This window comes from Dipodomys merriami, unplaced genomic scaffold, assembly GCF_024711535.1.
Source record: "Dipodomys merriami isolate MVZ:Mamm:240054 unplaced genomic scaffold, mDipMer1.0.p SCAF_1, whole genome shotgun sequence".
Taxonomy (NCBI): domain Eukaryota; kingdom Metazoa; phylum Chordata; class Mammalia; order Rodentia; family Heteromyidae; genus Dipodomys; species Dipodomys merriami.
In genome coordinates this window covers 18,899,838-18,919,517 of record NW_027202270.1, presented here as the reverse complement: position 1 = coordinate 18,919,517, position 19,680 = coordinate 18,899,838, and the positions used below count along the sequence as shown (strand labels likewise).

The following is a 19,680-nucleotide window of genomic DNA, read 5'->3' as shown; positions in this document are numbered from 1 at the left end:
TGTAAGCACTCATCTGAAGTACTACATTAGTATCTGACAAAAGAGGGCTTTTTTAAGGCAAAAGTTAAAATTTTATATTGTTGCACAAAAAATATGGACATTTTTGGAAACAAGCTGATTTCTAGGCCATAGATTAAAAAAAAAAAAAAAAAAAAAAAACCACCGGATGGGTCTGGGAATGTGGCTTAGTGGTGTGGCTTAGAGTGCTTTGCCTAACATGCATGAAGCCCTGGATTTGATTCCTCAGTACCACATAAACAGAAAAAGCCAAAAATGGCTCTGGTTCAAGTTGAGTGCTAGCCTTGAGCAAAAAAAGCTCAAGGACAGTGTCTAGGCCCTGAGTTCAAGCCGGACTGGCAAAAAACAACGTATTGATGTCTGAGAAGGTTCTTGAGGTACAAATTGAAGGACTTACAGAAATACTTGGCGAAAACAACAGTGAAATCTGTAAGGCCCTTTGCCAGAGAACAAGATGATAGAACAGGTTGGGATTGTTATAAAACAATAAAACGTCCCCCCCCCAAAAAAAAATGAGTTAATTTTAAAATCATAGATGTATCGATGTGACGCAAAAGCAAAATAGCAAGAAGCATTTCAACACTCGAGGTAGAGGAAATAGATGCAACTCACTGAAAAAAAAATACACTTGATGTAGAAACTAACCCCCTGCCATTCCACCTGTTTTCTGAACTGGTATACAACTTGATAGGCGCTTACAAAGTTAATTATTGCATATAATCACTATGTTCACAATTTGTTTTGTTTGTTGTCTTTGAAAAATTACCTTAATAACACATCATAGTTTAGTTGTTAGTTCCTTTAGCTTTGATAATATATAGTGAACTCTGGCTTTGGAATCTAAAGAATTTACATAAATTCTTTGGGAAACTAACCTATTAATTAGGACTTGTCTGTTCATTCCTTCTGTTCATTGACTGCAAACATCATACATACCACTAGAGGTCGATGCAATGTCAAGTGAAGAAAGCCATAGCATGGGGAGAAGGAAGTGAGAGCATCTACGAAACTTTGAAAGCATGCATAAGATTACAGTAAGTGTAAACTTTTTAAAAATTCCCATAATGCCATAATATAATCAAGCTGTCTAAAGTAGCAATGAGGAGTTAATAATTCTAGGCCTTCTGGAACAAAAGCTACGTTACTAATATATAGCTGAGACAAACAGGTATATTTTCTAACATAAGATAGAAAAGAATATTAATTTTGCATTTTCATTTGTTAATAGTTAAATTATTTTTATGAATCATATAACCAAAACTTGTGAAGTGGTAATGTACTATTAAAATACATAGGATTTTACTTTAAAGTGTTTTTCCATTGTCAGGATTGGCTTGACAAGCATGGGAGCCAGTAGGAAAGGGGGCTGTTTCTCTCAAATGGGAGCTTTGTGCTATATATGCACATGAGTGTATATACATGTATGTGGTGTGAGTTTCTGCAATCACGGAGCAGTACCACAGGAGTGACTCCTCTTCCCTGATGTTCTTATCAGTCTTTTATACTTTCCTTCTCCCACCAAGCAACTATGCTTTTCTCTCACTAACTCAGAGCTGTTCTGCTCATATGCTTCACTGTTTTAATTTCTAGTCATGATTACTCTTCAGAAGGTTTTATTAGGAATATGTAATATGCCTATTGTCATGAGTTAGGCTGTATTCTAAAGACTTGAACTACATTTCTAATCTTCACAACAATCTGTACTGGGTAACTATGGGTCTTTATTTTACAAAACTCTTCATGACTGACTTCCGCTAACCTCATCAACCCCTTCTGTCATGATGTCCTGTCCACTTTGAGCACCAGCCCTGCTAAACTTGAACACCCTCTGCTTTAAGATTATAGCTCGTATTTATAGTGCTGTTTTATTGCCAAGTCTCCTTTCCTCCTTCATTTTCCCCTTCTCTTTGTACAAGATTAATGTGTTTGTCCCACTTTACAGATGAAGGGGAAAAGTTTAGGGAAGTTAAATGTTATGTTTAAGATTACACAATCCAGAGAGGAATTAATAAATGTGGAAAAAGAATGAGCTTTGAACTCAGAAGTTACCGTATCCATCTTCATCTCTGTCATTTACTAGCTTGAACATCAGAAGTTTTTTCTTTTTACAATTAAGGGACTGAGGGATGTACCACTAGGGTATGGCTTTGGACAATAGGAGGACCAGTCCAGACTGTGATGAAGACATAAAATTAAGAGTCAGAACAACAGAATGGAAAGGAAATAATGTTTTCAAGAGATTATTTTAACAAAGTACTCACAGGATTCTGCCAATTAACTGAGGCCTATACTTATTTTGTGCTCTAAACTAATATTAAGGACATTGTATTTTACCTAAGAAGAATGCAGAGATGGACAGCAGGGGGAGCCCCTTGAGAAATTTGATCAGTCAAATGGATTTAGAGGAATGAGAAAGTGATGTATTTCCCTGGTGATCACTGACAAAGAGCTTATTTCTTCCAACTCTTGTCTTTACCTAGAAAGTTCTGTTTCCTTAACAGAAGTGGCCATGGAGGAATGGCTAGGGATCTTGCCTCTCCTCCCAGTGCCCAGGGATGCTGCTGCTTCCTTCATAAGATGCAGCCAAGAAAGGTCAGGAAAGGAATCTGCCACACCAAGTTCTATTCTACAAATAGTAGGTAGTTGTGTCAGGATTCCAATTCTTAGAGGACTCTTTAAGTTTCCAAAGTTCTACCTTCTCATACCCAAATCCTTATCTGGCACCCCCCACATCTTTTATGGTTCTTTATTCCCTTCTGCAGATACAAATGGGACTTAAAGGACACTTCCTAGTTCCACAGTAAGTTCATTTTGGCAAGGCCATTGTAAAAAGTGTCTTAAAGGAGATGCTCCCCCCCCCCCCCGAGGGAGCAATATGAGTCTAATAATAGCAACGCAGAGCCCATTGTGGATTTGGGGTTCAAAAATCTCCCCATAATTTCACCAGGTACTAGTGGCTCACACCTGTAATCCTAACTACTCAGGGGGCTGAGATCTGAGGATTGCGGTTTGATGCCAGCCCAGGCAGAAAAATCCCCATAAGACTCTTAGCTCCAACTCAAAAACTGTAAGTGGTCCTATGGCTCAAGTGGTAGAGCTCTAGCCTTCAGCATAAAGAGGCTCAGGGACAGCTCCCAGGTCCTGAGTTCAAGCCCCACGACCACCAACCACACCACTACCACCAATAACATCCAAAAACTCCCCATAATTTCCATTCCTTCACCTCTCCCATCATTTATAAACAACTAACACCATCTTAGATCTAAAGCCTTGCAAACATTACCTTCAAAGCACTTCCATGCTGCCTCCTCCAGACCCTCTCCAAGCACCCCGGGCTGCCTCTACTACAAGGCGTGCCCCCCTCTTGTGAGGGATAGTGGGTAAGGCTATGTTGTGCCGGGGACCCCCAAAGCCACGGAGCTCCAGCTCTGAATCTTCAGCTGCCACAATATAAAGGCTCCTGTCTTCTTTCCTTCTTCCTCTGAGACACCACTGTGCAGCTCGGCATGGGACCAAGTCTTCAGGGGGGCTCAGTAAAGACTTGGTGACAAGCTGATGGATGGATTCCCCCGCCTTTGCCTGCCTTCTTGCCCACTCCTGCAGGCTCTGGCCCTAGTCCACTGTCCGGCTGCCTGAGGGGTCTGCTTTTCTTTGTTGAGTCAGCACCAAGGAGTTAGGGCCAAGATCAGCTGGGGGCCCAGGGAGGACTTCAGGCAACTGGGGAGAGAGTGAAATTTAGTGGCGCCAAGGAAAGGCTGGGGAGAAGCCTCTGGGCAGAGGGCGCTGGATAAAGGCGCTGGATAACAGTCTTCATGACCTATGGTGTCAGTAGAACTCTTTTTTTTAGTAAAATACGATGTTACTCAAATATTGCTAAGACCTCTAAAAAGTCCCAGTCATGTTCCTTCCATGTTTCAACTCTACTCTCTGAAAGCTGTCCAAAGGGAGCCAGATCTCTGTGAACTCTGCTAGTGGAAGTCAGAAGGCGGATGAGTGGAGTTCTCGGGCACACCTCAATAACAATCATGTCCTTTTGTCAGAGTTGCTAAGGATAGCATCCTCATGGCATCCTCGTGTACTTCTCCATCCACAGGTTGTACCCTTGGGTAAGTGGGGGCAAGAGGAGACTTGAATATGGCTTGAAAGTAGAGGGACAAACTACAGAGAAATCAGCCTTTCTTAGGGAGAGAATAGATGGGAAAAGTCAAGCCAATAAGGCTATTCTTGCCAACAGTCAGGCAAGATAGCTATGCTAATGTTGCCCCCTGGAATCACAGTCCACATGACATCCTGGGGCATGGTGAAGGATGGCCTTATTCTACTCTGACATATTAAAGAGGAGATGGAGGTTCTGGAAAGTGGGATATCTTACCCGCAGTCATACCACTGGGTGATACTGTAGCCTTAACCCTGAATATGTCCATGCTATAAATGAGGACTAGATTTATAAGAGGTCTCTGGTGAATTCAGGATTCAGGGCTGTTTCAGACATAGGGTTGAGAATGAGGGCCTGGGGCTTTTGGTTTGACACTTCTGTTCTCTGAGGGAAGCAGTCTTTCTTTTTTTTTTTTTGGTCAGTTGGACTCTTGAGCCTTTTTCATTTCCAAGAGGTAGAAATGAAAAAGGCCCTCTCCCTTGGAGAGGGCCATGGAGAGTGAAAATGTCCTCTAAAAATACCTTGGATTTCTGCCTAACATAAGAGGAGAACTAGCCTGGAAGGATGTGGGAAGGTCTGCTTTTTCAGGGTCTCACCGGGCAGATAGGGGGAGTCTGCATGAGATTTATCAACACTATTCTGGGAAAGGAACTGCATTTCCATTCCTGGGCCACTCTGGTCCCATGTTCCTTTCCCAGGAGGCTGAGGGGCACCTGTTGTGAGGATTAGAAGGATAAAGAGCAAAATTCCCTGTGACTAGAAACTGTGAACCTGAGCATATGGCCACATGTTGAGATCATACCCACACCCAGGCTCCCTTACTTCTTGTAACTGATTTTCTACCCCTTATAAAAAATCTGGCATGAACAGGAAGGCTTTCTGCTTTGGTGGCACATTTCTTATACAGTGAGACAGTGACTTTGGAAAGGAATGTAGCCCAGCCTCCCCCATGGGCCAGGTCAGTCACTTTTAATTCTCCAGGGCCGCCTTCCAAGGCATTTGAGCACAGCACACATGGCTTTCTTTGCAAGAGTAGGACAGTGTTGAAAATGGTCCTGCTTTCAGAACTCAAGAGGCAATTGAGACCAGGTGGCAATGTCAAGAGTCGCAGCGTATTTCAGGGAGATAAGCACTTTGAGACAATCTGATGTGGCTCAGAGGTCAAGAAGCTGTCCTTTGGAGTCAGACCATTTGCCTTCCTTCAATAATTCTCATATCTTAGAGATCATTTTCAGTATGTAAAGTTTGTAGTGTCTTTGGGTAAATTTCCTAACCTATCTAGGCCTCTATTTCCCAGTCTGTGATATGAGGATAATAAAGTTAGCCACCTCAATGAATTGTTAAGAAGATGAAATAAGATAATTTTTTCTAAAGTGCTCAGCCTGACCCCTGAACATCAATTGACATTTGATTTTTACTTATTTATTTTTTTGCTCGTCCTGGGGCTTGAACTCAGGGCTGGGGTACTGTCCCTGAGCCTTTTTGTGCTCAAGGCTAATCTACCACTTGAGCCACTTCTGGCTTTTTCTGAGTAGTTTATTGGAGATAAGAGTCTCAGACACTTTTCTGTCCAAACTGTGATCGTCAGATCTCAACCTCCTGAGTAACTAGGATTACAGGTGTGAGCCACCTGTGCCTGGATACTATGTGATTTAAAAAAAAAAAAATTATTGCATTGTTCTTATCTCCAGTTAAGTACAAAGAAAAACTTGTGGTAGAGTGCTAACCCTGAGCAAAAAAGCTCAGGGACAGTGTCTAGGCCCTGAGTTCAAACCCCAGAACTAACACTAAATAAATACATAAATATATAAATAAAATATGGGGCCATGTGGACATCTGGAGATGAGCCAGGAAAAGACCCATTATATCTCAGTAAAAATTCCCAAATTTCTACTCCTAGCTATGCTCTGTGTCCTTGATGGTCAGCTGTGGGCTCTACTATTATTACTGTCCTTATTCCAGGATCTCATCCAATGACACTCACAACTGATCCTTAGGAAGTGACTCAGATTACTTCTGCCCCCATTTGATGACCAAAGAAAGCCACATGACCATATACGCATTCCACAGTAGGGGTAAGCCTGGTTTTCTCACAGGGAGGTAACATGATATGATGGTTTCTGCATAAGCAAAGATGATCTTAGTGTTGAAAAACCAGCTCCAAGATGTCAAAATTAGTATGAAATCCTGAAATTCTTCTACAGCATAAAAAGGAATGTCTTTTTTAATTACTCCTTGAAATTTTTCAATTTTTGTGGATATTTTCTCAATATCCACAAAGCATGGACAGAAAAAATTTCTAATTATTGAAGGTCAAACTCCTAATTCTGTGGCTCATTGGGGATTCGCAGAACCTTGTATTAGAATGTCATGGAGGGTTTACCTTTGTTCCCAATCTCAAAGGGCTTTCTGTCTATCCCATGTGATTCTTGCCTCCTGGGGCTCATTCCATGAACATTGTTGATTCACTGCTAATCCATGATCTAGTTGCTATAAACACAAAAGGAAAGGGAGGAAACCCTTCTAGTCAGAGAAGACATGCAGTAAAGTCAACATATAGATGGTATGATCTGGAGGCTAGGAAACAAGGAGAGCCATTTATCCTAAGGCAAGTATTTTCAGAAAAGTTTTATCTGGAAATGATGTTATTGGAACTTCATTCTGAAGAAGGGGTGGGAATTATATAGTAGGTTAAAGTTATGAAATGTTATAGCTACAACCTATAAGTAATAAGTGTTGAAGCATCTTGATATTTCTTTCATATTAGCAGCATTCATTTCTGACTGATGGACATGGGTGATGTGCCAGGAGGTTAAATGACTTATTGTGTGCCCCCTGAGACTTCACTAAGCTGGGCAGAGGTTTTCAAATGAATTTTTCTTGAAGACCAGAATGCAGTCCAAAAAAAAGATAAATCTGCCAGGGAGCTTGTTTATGGTGCATATTTATGAGTCTCAACCTAGAATCTTTGTTTTTTGGGTGTTTTTATTGGTGATGGGGCTTGAACTCTGGGCATGGGCGCTGTCCCTCAGCTCTTCAGCTTAAGGTGAGCACTTTACCACTTGAGCCACAGTGCCACTTCCAGTTTTCTAGTGGTTTATTGGAGATAAGATTCTCACTACTTTACTGCCCAGGCTGGCTTTGAACTGTGATCCTCAGATCTCAGCCTTCTGAATAGCTAGGATTAAAGGTGAGCTACCAGTGCCCGGCTTTCAACCTAGAATCTTTAGATGTAGGACACAAAAATTGGCATTTTAAGCAAGTGCTTAATGATAGATAGATAGATAGATAATCTATATCTATATTGATAGAGATATATCTCTATCTCTATTCATACCTATCTATATCTGTCTATCTTTCCAAATTTAAGAGTTAGTGCTTAAAAGGTAGCTATAGTATTAATGCATGTAAAGAGGGCTCATAGAAAACAGGATGAGTGTATAGAACAAAGACATACATTGGAGCAAAAGGGATTTGTGTTAGCTATGAGTTGGGGCCAGTGCCCTTGAGTCTGAGAGAAAGGTTAGAGAACATGGGATTTCTCTTTCAGGACTGCTGTTGACTTCAGTTCAGGACCATCTCATCAAGCCTTCTTTCTGATGCCAACATGATACTTAAAATAAAAAGGTGCTACCTTTCATTCCTTTCATCTCTTCCAATAAAATAGTTTAATGGCAGAATCTGGTACCTGCTTTGTGTAGAACAGCCAATTAAGAGTAAAGATGATTAGTGAATAATGACCTCTTTGTTGGGTTAGAGTTTACAAACAAATTGTCTCATTTGATCTTCATCTAATACTCACTCTAAGGATAGATCTTAGGCTCAATTTGCACCTGAGGAAACAGTAGGGTGGGATAGGCCATCTGATCAAGGTCAAGTAAGGTTGTGTGTAAGCTAGCTATGCTGATAAATGCTGGCTTTCTTTGAGAACCAAGGCTTTATGGGACTATTCCACTGTCTTTAATGATCCTGGATGAATAGTAAGAGAGGCACTCCTTTATAAAAAATCTCCATGAACCCCACCTTGATCATTTGATCCCTATGTTGGCTCCTGGCATCCCTTGGTACTGCTAGATCCATAAGAATGAAGTATACTGGGGAGCGTGAGGAAGAGACAGATCAAAGAAAAAGGTCAGAAAATGCCTGCCTTCTTCTCAGTAACCCACTGAACCAATACTGGAAATATTGCACAGCTTTTCATATTCTACAAACTCTGTCTCCCCCACTTTTCTTCACCTAACTTTTTCTTCACCTAACTTTCAACCTTTTCTCCCAAAGGACCTGTAAACTCTCTTGATGTGAAATAATCAGAGAGTTGGTGTGTTCCCCTTCCAAGAGACATGTTCCTGCTTTAAGTACAGGGACAATTGGGGGAAATGTAAAATGTAAAGGAACAGATCTAATGATCTAATCACTTCCTCAAATCCCTACTCCCAAATGCCATACTCTGGGGGTTACAGAAGACTTTTAAGGGGATATAAATGTACAGATCATAGCAGGTAGCCTCTTTTGAGAACTATTTCTGATCTCTCATGAGAAGAAGAAATATCTTTATTTCTTCTGTCTTTTATCTGGGCCCCTAACCCACTGGATGGTACTCATACATATAGAGGGCAGATCTTCCAAGTCAGTCCCTGTGCTCACATGCCAGTCTCTTCTGGAAGTGCGCTCACAGGCAAACCCAAGATAACACTTTTATCATTTCTCCGAGTATTCCTTAATTCTTTAGGTTGACACGTAAAATTAACCATCAGATCTGTCACTTTAATTTTATTTCATAGCTGCCAATTGTGAGAAAATTCTGTTGTATAACATGCAGCCCCCTGTCTGTGGTATTTGGCTGTGGCAGCATGAGATGACTAATATAATAAGCATATTTGAAGGCTAACTGGACAGAAATAGAAGCATGGAATCACTGGGTCACAGTGTATATGCAGTTACAAATTTGATGGTCAATACCAAATAACCCTTCATAAGAGGGTAGCCACTTCTATTCTACTAGCAAGCTATGACTATCAAACTATTTTCAAAATTAGGGTTTTTTTCTCCTCAAATTCAGACAAAAGTGATTAATGTTTGTAAGGAAACATTCTATTTCTGCCATAAACTGAAAATTAGCAATATTTTTCCCTAAATAAAATGTGACTGCCCAAAATAAAAAAAAACAAGAAAAACAAAATATTATTCAATTTCTGCTGGATTCTCTTGTTTTCAGAATAGCCAGAACCTGAGATCTGCCCTTACTTGTTAAGAAGAGAGATCATAAGAAGCTTCCTATTTAGAAAATCAGACATTGGTGTTTAGAACTCTTTTTGGTCCCAGACTCTTAATTCTACCATCCTTCCTTAGCTGCTATTTAGCTGAGGCCATACAGGTTGAACATCCCTTATCTGAAACTGTTGGGGCCAGATTGCTTCTGATTGGAAATTTAAAAATTTTTACACATGCTTGCATATTGTATATGAGGAACTATCTTGGGAGATGTTGCCCAAGGCTGTAAGTGAAGTTCACTTACACACTTATACACACAGAGTGACTGTTTTATATGACCTTTTTGATGTTCCTGTGGTTTAACTACAGCCTATCACATGAACTCAGGTGGGACGTTTAACTAGTGGCATCACATTGGCACTCACATGTTTTCATTTTGGAGGAGTTCAGATTTCAGATTTGTTTTTTGCATTAGAATTGCTTAGGTAACATAGGGGAAGCTATTGGTTAGGTAGCTCCAAACATGGCTGTCTGGATGGGTACAAGAAAGGCTCGATCCTGCCTACTGACTCATTGTGAGCAAGTCCTAGGGCTCATACTTGTTGGCTTTGCCCTTCTAGAAAGGAAAGGCTGCCTGCCTCCTGCCTTCATGGGACTTTGGTTCTGGGCCAGAGCCTTACCTGAATTTCTGATAAAGTACCTGTTGATTGTAGCTACTTGAGTTAAGTCACATTTTCACTATTTAATTTTATATTAGGAGTGTGTGTGTGTGTGTGTGTGTTTTTTCCTGGGGCAGGAGTGTGTGTGTGTGTGTGTGTGTTTTTTCCTGGGGCAGGAGTGTGTGTGTGTGTGTGTGTGTTTTTTCCTGGGGCAGGAGTGTGTGTGTGTGTGTGTGTGTGTGTGTGTGTGTGTGTGTGTGTGTGTGTGTGTGTGTGTGTGTGTGTGTGTGTGTGTGTGTGTGTGTGTGTGTGTGTGTGTGTGTGTGTGTGTGTTTCCTGGGGCTTGAACTTGGCCTTAGTGTTGTCCCTGAGCTTTTGTGTTCAGGCTCTGTCACTTTGAGCCACAATGCCATTTCCATCCTTATAGTAATTAATTGGAGATAAGAGTCTCAAAAACTTTCCTACCTAGACTGGGAAGGTGGCTCAGAGGTAGTGACTAGCCTTGAGCTGAAGAGCTGAGGGACAGTGCCCAGGCCCAGAGTTCAGGGCCACCACTGGCAAAATAAATAAATAACAAAAAACAAAAACACCCAAAACTTTCCTACCCAGACTGGCTTTGAACCGTGATCTTCAGAGCTCAGCTTCCTGAGTAACTAGGATTACAGGTGTGAGCCACCAATGCCTGGCAACAGTTTTAAAAATCAACTTTTTGACAGTAGTGGGGTTTAGGCTCAGTGCTTTGTGCTTACTAGGTAGGCACTATACTGCTGGACCCGCATATCCAGCCTAACAATTTGAAGAATAATTTTAGATTTAAAGACAAATCAAGCATACCCAACTTCTCAAACATTACTGATGTTAATGTACTATTACTAAGAAATTACTAAAGCCTTTTGTAATATGCTATATTAATGAACCCATATTGATACTATGTGATAAAATCCATGGTTTATTCAGATTTCCTTAGTATTTACTAATGTCTTTTTCTGATCATGGGTTGCACATATGCAACTTAGTAAAATATAAATAATCGCGTTTCTGTCCTGGAAAAAAAGACAGTAAAATGTATTTCTCCAAGCCAGGACTAGCTTTAAACAGTCAAAGAATTACAGGTTATTTTTCTGGCATCAGTGTTTTTCTTTATTCAGGCATGACTATCCCTCTAGAAACCACATTACATTTACTTCCCATGACTCTTTAGACTCCTCTCAGCTGTGACAGTTTCTTGAATTCCCTTTGTTTTTATGACTCTGAGGATTCAGGGGGCGGGGCGAGGGGGCAGTGAATCAACTCATCCCAAATGTGGGATGACTTCTCCTTGCATTTGGTAAGTAAGCTATCAAGTCTGCAACTGATACCTGTTGCACATCTTCCAATTCATTGCTGACCTTCTGGAGGCATTAATTCCTGCAGGTTGAATGCTTTGTCCTAAAGACTGGCCACTCACTTCAGATGCCAGTCAAAAGCCCCAGTGATCTGTGCTCTGACTGATCAGCTATCAATCAGGGTTTCCAGCCAAGTGCCAGTGACTCACGCCAATAATCCTAACTACTCAGGAGGCTGAGATCTGAGGATCCTGGCTTGAAGTCAGCCCTGGCAGGAAAGTGTGTGAGATTCTCATCTCCAATTAGCCACCAGAAAACCAGAAGTGACATTGTGGCTCAAGTGGCAGAGCTCTAGCCTTGAGCAAAAGAAGCTTGGGAACAGTACCCAGGCCCTGAGTTCAAGCCTCAGGACTAGAACCAAAACAAAACAAACAAAAAAAAAAAATAGAGGTGAAGATACCCAGAGCATGTAGATCCCATCACCAGCCTATACCCAATACTCAGCATAGCTTCATAAATCTAACTTTACTTTGGTTCCCCAATCTGTACAACTTGGATCTTGAGACAAACAGGAAACTCCTCCTCTACTTTGTCTTGTCTTGAATCTCTATAGAGTTGGGCACATGGCAGGGGTTCAAACATCCTTGTTGGAAGAAGGAAAGCCACAAAGTGCAAAATCTGTCTGGATTTAGACCCCAGGGACATCATAGATGAATAAAGACAGAGAAAGAGAGAGATACAGATAGAGAGGGAAAGGAGAAGAGAGAAGGGGTGGGGGAAAGGTCGTTGCAAGTCCATTGAGTGTGTATGCTAAAGGAACAAGGCCTGTTTTGGGCTTGGGGCAGGCATAGGTGGCATGTGGGCTGACCTCTTACTTTAAATAGGAGATTGATGACTCCAACGGGGCTGGAGAGAGGGATCTATAGAATGAAGCCTCGGTTCCATATCAGGGTGGAGGCAGCCAGGCTGGAGGCGGGATACAAGATCAAGGACCTGGAGGCCCCATGCGTTTATCCTTTCTAGCCTGCCCACCTCAGCTTGGGGCAGAGGCATGTCCACAGCTGAACAAGATGTGGCAGGAAACCATGAATCAAGGGGGCGAAGGACTTCTTGAAAGTGAGCTAGCTTGTGGAGCTAAATCCCTTTCTTTCTCTTAGCTTCCAGGCCTGCACTGGCCTGTCAGCCCTGAGGCTGGCAGCTTCCCTCAGCAGTGTTTTCCAAATCAGATTGCCAGCCAGGTGACAGTTAGAACCAGGGATGGCTTAGCATGCATAAAGTCGGAATTCTAAAAGGAAGATTTACTGCTGTGGAGAGGGTGCCCTTTATGTCGTACTTTTATGGAAAGGGAAATTTCTTGAAATTAGTTTCAATAAAGGAATCAGTGTGACAGCAGGGAAACAGACTTTTCTTTGAAAAGCCAAAGAGCACATATCTCATACTTGGGATGCATGCTGTGAATTTCTCCTGCATATACTCTTAACTCACCTGCAGAACACAAATGCAGCCAAATGTTGGTTAAATGATGTAATGGTGTTTCAATAAAACTTTATTGGGTCTCAAATTTGAATTTCATTTAATTTCCATGTGACATAAAATAATAAAGCCATACCAAAACAATATTCAGCCAGATTGCAAGAGGTCATTTGTACCGCCTAGCATACAGCGTGGATATGGAATTCACACTAGGCCCCAGTTTAAGACCAGCTGGGCCTACACACCTGATATCTGATCTTTGATGAGTGCTTTAATCTCCTGGAACCTCAGTTTTCCTATCCACACATAAGGATAACTCTACCTGCCTTAAAAAGGGTATTAGTAAGCAATAAAAGATTCTGACATAGACTATTGGGAGTCATTAATTAGGTAGAGGTATTTATATTTATTTCTTATTAGCAGTACTGGAGCTTGAACACAGAGCCTGGGTATGGAAATGTCCTTTAGCCTTTTCCACTCAAGGCTAGTGCTCTAAAACTTGAGCCACAGCCCTACTCCAGTGTGTGTATGTGTGTGTGTGTGTGTGTGTGTGTGTGTGTGTGTGTGTGTGTGTGTAAATGTCCTTTAGCCTTTTCCACTCAAGGCTAGTGCTCTAAAACTTGAGCCACAGCCCTACTCCAGTGTGTGTGTGTGTGTGTGTGTGTGTGTGTGTGTGTGTGTGTGTGTGTGTGTGTGTGTGTTGGAGATAAGAGGGACTTTTCCTGCTTGTGTTGGCTTTGAATCATAATCTCAGCTTCCTGAGTAGTTAGAATACAAGTGGGATCCACAAGCATCCTTCAGTAAAGGTTATTATAATTGCTTTTCTCAACATTACTCAAGCACATAATAATGTTATTCTGTTCTCTCTTACTACCTAGAACCTAAGAAGTCTTCATTTTTTATTTTTAATTTAATTTTATTGTCAAAGTGATTTACAGAGGTGTTACAGTTGCACAGGAAAGGTAGTGAGTACATTTCTTTTTTTTTTCTTTTTTTTTTTGTTGGTCATGGGGCTTGAACTCTGGGCCTGAGCTCTGTTCCTAAGCTCTTCAGCTTAAGGCAATCACTCTACCACTTGAGCCACAGTGCTACTTCTGGTTTTCTCGTGGTTTATTGGAGATAAGAGTCTCATGGGCTTTCCTGCCTGGGCTGGCTTTGAACCGCGATCCTTCTATCTCAGCCTCCTGAGTAGCTAGGATTACAGGCATGAGCCACCAGCACCCAGCTAAAAATGTTGTATTTTTACATATAAAAATTCTCTATACAAAAAAGGCTTCCTCACTAGAAATCTCTCATATTACAAATCTAGTCCTCAGATCTCAGCTTCCTGAGTAGCTAGGAATACAAATGTGAGCCACTGGCTCTTGGCTTCCAGCCAAGATTTTTGCTGGTTCTTTTTTTTTTGGTCAGTCGTGGGGTTTGCACTCTGGGCCTGGGCACTGTCCCTGAGCAGTTCAGCTCAAGGTGAGTGCTCTACCACTTGAGCCACAGTGCCACTTCCAGTTTCCTGGTGGTTTATTGGAATAAGAGTCTCAGGGAGGGGGCTGGGAAGGTAGCTCAGTGGTAGAGCGCTTGCCTTGCATGCCTGAGGCTCTGGGTTCGATTCCTCAGCACCACATAAGCAAAAAGAAAAAAGCCGGAAGTGGCGCTGTGGCTCAAGTGGTAGAGTGCTAGCCTTGAGCTGAAGAGCTGAGGGACAGCGCCCAAGCCCAGAGTTCAGGCCCCATGACCGGACCCAAAAAAAAAAAAAAAAAAAAAAAGAGTCTCAGGGAGGGCTGGGAAGATGGCTCAGTGGTAGAGCACTTGCCTTGCATGCCTGAGGCCCTGGGTTCGATTCCTCAGCACCACATAAACAAAAAGAAAAAAGCCGGAAGTGGCGCTGTGGCTCAAGTGGTAGAGTGCTAGCCTTGAGCTGAAGAGCTGAGGGACAGCGCCCAGGCCCAGAGTTCAGGCCCCATGACCGGACCCAAAAAAAAAAAAAAAAAAAGAGTCTCAGGGACTTCCCTGCCTGAGCTGGCTTTGAGCCATGATCCTCAGATCCCAGCCTCCTGAGTAGCTAGGATTACAGGTGTAAACCACCAGTGCCCAGCATAGTACATTTCTTGTTGAACATGGTTATCCCCTCCCTCCTTTTTTGAGAAATCTGTTTATAAAGGCAATCGCCATAGTCTTTTAACAAAAGCTATAGCTAGCTCTACTCTTTATTAAATCTAGTCTTGTTAAGTCATCTTTTTTTTTTAAAAAAAAAATTTGTTTCTTGATTATTTCAACACACTCTCACAGAGCATCGACTTTGCACAGGCTCAGGTGCAGCGGGAATGAGGTATGAAAAGATGAACTTGATAGAGTCCTGGCCAACAGATGAATATCTACTTAAGAGGGGAAGGAAATAAGATGCAATTCCAAACCATAAATCAAAACAGCACGTGTAATAAGACCTCCTAGGGAAGCAATTGTGCCTTCCATTGTTGAGCCCTAGGCTCCATGATGCTAAAGTCTTCCTGTACACTTGTTAATCACATTAATATAACTCCAGAAGTGGGGATGGGGAACTGTTACTATGATAGGTTGGAAAATAGTGCTGAGCCTTAGAGATCAAGAAGGCACTTGCCAAAGGTCACACCAGTGTGAGCAGAGGACCAAAATACGGGCCTGGATAATGAGGAAGCCAGAAATTTACCATGCTCCAGAGCTCAGAGAATCCTTTCTGGCCCTGGTGGCAAGGGAGGCTTCAGAGAGGACAGATTTCTAGCTGTCCCCTGAGTCCTGGGAAGGTCTTTTCAGGTTGGTGGGGATGGAAGAGATTCAGGCTCAGGCACAGCATTAGAAAATATCCCTTGGCAGGAATGTGGAGTGCACTAGGTGTGTTTAAGGAACAGCATGCAGCCTCTCATAGGATGCACTCCACATAGTTGTCCTATCTGGGTGCCTGGATTTCTGAGTGCCTAAATTCAGGCAGGGGTGGAGGAGAAGCAGGTCTGATGACTGCACCACAAACACATAAACAGGAACTTCTTGCAACAAAGCAAGACCTTCTCATTTTAAAACAATTTGCTGTATAGGGCCATACACTCTTCAAACCTGTTCTGTATGTTCTAAATACCTCCCTGACTTTCAGATGTGGTTTCCTGGTATGAAGGAAAGGTGGGGTGGTTGGTGTGTCGAGATTAGTGTTGGGCACAGAGGTAGCTTGAGTCCTGGTAAGGCACTGTGTGACCCTGGCGCTCACCTGAGTTTACTCAAGTGCAAAATTAGGAGTTAGATGGCCTCTGAGTCCTTTCCATTTACACTCTTCCAAAGTATCTACTAAGCCTGAGTGAGGAAGACAGCATTCACCTCCAGCTTAACCCAAGTGAGGCTGCCGGGTAGCAGCATTAAATGGTACCCCAAACATCCTGGGGACCAGTCATCTATGTTCTGTCTACCTACCCTCTTTGCCTTTTGCTGAAGAGCATAAAGATTTGATGTGTTGTCTACCCATTTACAATACATAGACTCATGCATTTACTTTTTTAAAATTTTTTTCTGGTCGGACATGGGGCTTGAACTCTAGGCCTGGGCACTGTCCCTGAGCTCTTCAGCTCAAAGCTAGTGCTCTACCACTTGCGCCACAGCGCTACTTCTGACCTTTTTGTTTATGTGGTGCTGAGGAATTGAACCCAGGGCCTCATGCATGTGAGGCAAGCACTCTACTGCTGAGCCACCTTCCCAGCCCCACATTTACTTTTTATTTTCATTTTTTGTGCCAGTCCTGGAGCTTGAACTCAGTGGCTCACTCTTGCTTACCTTTCTTGGGCAAGGCTAGCACTCTGCCACTTGTGCCATACCTCTGCTTCTGGCTTTCTGCTGGTTAATTGAATAAAAGAGTTTCACAGATTTGTCTGCCCAGGCTGGCTTCAAATGGTGATCCTCAGATCTTAGTCTCCTGAATAGCTAGGATTTCAGGTGTGAGCCATCAGTACCTGGCTACATAGGTTTATTGATTCACATTTAGTCTCTGGAGCTAAACAGCAAGTGCCTTAGATTCTTCCGTAAAATGAGGATCACCATGGAAGCTGGTTGGCAGGCTTGTGAGGATTAAGTTAGTTAATATCCCTGGTAGCATGTAGGAAGCACAGTATGAGAGTTTATTATTACTACATTCAAAGCATTTCTTATGTGTCTGGAGCTGTGTGAGGAACTCTCCCTATGTAACCCATTCATCCTCCCCACAGCTCTGCCAGGTAGGCAGTACTGAGCCTGCTCCTCATTCGAAGAAACTAAAGCCTAAGATGTACCACTGCCCCCAAGGGCTTCAGAGGACACGTCAGCGGGACCAGAAGTGAGAGGACTGGGAGAAGTGGGCAGGTTACCTCTTGCCCCTGTCACTTAACATCCATCTCTCATTGCCTCTCCCTGTACTTTTTGGTTCTTGCTCCAACTGGAGGAGCTCCTGCTGATGTCCTGTCTTGAACTGTAGAAGCTGTCAACACATGAGAATCATTTGCTCTTGGGAGAGCAATGGGATTTAGAGGAGGGTAGCTCAGTGAGACCAGAAAACCCGTGCTTCATGGTTCATTCTGGAGTTGCCTCTCAGCCAGAAGAAATGGGAAACTTCCTGCTGAGGACGGATCAGGACATTACTACCCAGATGAGTGAAGACACACATGTCTCCACCAATATCCCCGTGGATCAGCCTGATTAGGGTGCACGGCAGAGCAATTTCCTCTCCGTTTCTGTTTCCTTGGCTGGACATTGTGCAGATGGTAAGCTTTGCTTACTGGAAGTAAATATGGAAATGATAAAAAACAGAAATATGAGACTCTTGGATATCACTTCAGTGGAAACTTGACACCATGATTCTGATTGAAAATCCAGCAGGCCTCTCTTGACCCTGTGTTCTGCGTCCTCCCTTGCTGGACTCCCCTCACCAGTTCCAAATCCTGCTGTTGCTAGCCCTGGCTCAGTCAGCCTAACTTCTTCTCACTACCAAGTTAGCCTCACCATTAGATTGCCAGGACAAACTGGGCACTGGCGTCTCATGCCTTTATTCCTAGCTATTCAAGAGGGTGAGATCTAAGGATCATCGTTTGAAGCCAGCCCATGTAGTCAAATCTGTGAGACTTTTATCTCCAATTAACCTGCAGTTAGCCAGGAGGTGTGGCCCAAGTGGTAGAGTACATTGATCCCTCACCTATCGAAGGAGTTACATTCCAGAGACTCCCTGACTCTCTGTCATAGGTGAGGGATCTCTCTCTCTCTCTCTCTCTCTCTCTCTCTCTCTCTCTCTCTCTCTCTCTCTCTCTCTATCTATCTATCTATCTATCTATCTATCTATTTTAAACCTGTGATTTAGTGGAGCCTCAATGAGTGAACCGTGATATGGCCAGGGGCGGCTTCACCAGCCTTGAGCAAAAAAAGCTAAGCAAGAACAAGCGGCTTTGAGTTCAAGCCCCAGTACCAGCACAAGCAAAGCAAAACAAAACAAAACAAAAAAGTTTGCATTGTGGGTATGGGAAGGAGCAGTGACTCCTGAGGCCTGTCACCTTAGTATGTAGATGTTACCTTTGCCCTGTGTCCACCTGTGATCTCCCCTCTGAACCTGTGTCCTAATCTTTTGCTATAAATCAGGACACCAGTCAGATGGGATTAGAACCCACTCTAGTGCCCTCATTAGCTTAATGGCTTCTTTAAAAGACCCTGTTTTAAAGAAAATCATATTCTGAGGTGCCAGAGTTTAGAACATTAATGTTGGAATTTTGCAGGTACTCTCTACTTGTGCAATATATACTACTTGTTTATAGTGCTGGATTTTTTTTTTTGTCAGTCATAGGGCTTGAACTCAGGGCCTGGGTGCTGTTCCTGAGTTTTTCTGTTCAAGGCTAGTGTCCTACTATTTTGAGCCACAACTCCACTTATGTTTTTAAGTGGTTAATTAGAGATCAGAGTCTCACGGACTTTCTTGCCAGGGCTGACTTTGAACCACAATTCTCTATTCTCAGATCTCAGCCTCCTGAGTGGTAGCTAGGATTACAGGCATGAGCCACCAATGCCCAGCTTGAATGCTGGAATTTAATTTAACCTTCCTAGAGAACATTTCCTCTGTAAAATGAGATTAGTAAGAATTCTGATCTTTTCAGGTTACGTGAAGGATTAAGTAAATTCATGTAAGGCTTAACATAGCCTGGGTCAGAAGTACTTAGTAAATGTTTGAAGCATTTAATGGCAATGAGGGCAATGATGATGGTACACACCAACCATTAGCAGCATGTGTCTTGGTTATAATGGGTTTCTACAGCAACTAGTGATGCTTGAATTGTGCCACTTTTAGTTTTCTCATTTCTCCACAAGTCTTCACTGTGGCTGCCCAGTACCCTAGGCTTAGGTCCAAGCCACTCTCCACCCTCTGTCATGAGGACTGTAATTGCTCTGTCAAGGGGAGATACTGGACCTGCCCTCCTTTTCTGTCTCCTCTAGATAACCAGGAGGCTCAGGGGCTTCCTTGATCACAGATCTTTCAGGCAAGCATCTGCTTCTGATCTTGGTACCTTCCCCTGTGAAGTACTAGGTGCCTGGGGCACTGCCAGCCCTCCCAGCCTGCCAAGCTGAGTCTTCTATCACTCAAGTAATAGAGAAAACCTCATCTCCCCTCCAGCAGGGAGTCTCTCTGCATGAGTCACAGAATGGTCTGTTGTTTGAGGTCCCAAGTGCTGTCCTCACCACCTCCTCGCATATGCTTAGCTTGCACTCAGAACATCATGTAATAAAAAAAAATCTGCTCAGAACTCTACATCTATCTTCAAGTACCCATCTCTCAGATTTTTTTTTAAATCCTAATTCATAAGGCTGAGTCTTAATT

At 42.7% G+C, this 19,680-nt stretch overlaps 1 long non-coding RNA gene across 1 annotated transcript; it reads left to right on the top strand.

Moving 5' to 3' along the window:
* Positions 1 to 2,744: 2,744 nt before the first annotated feature.
* LOC138830247 (uncharacterized) lies at positions 2,745 to 7,826 on the top strand. Its single transcript, XR_011372971.1, has 3 exons — positions 2,745 to 2,818; positions 3,953 to 4,124; positions 7,725 to 7,826. It is a non-coding gene; the product is annotated as an uncharacterized lncRNA (long non-coding RNA).
* Positions 7,827 to 19,680: the final 11,854 nt, after the last annotated feature.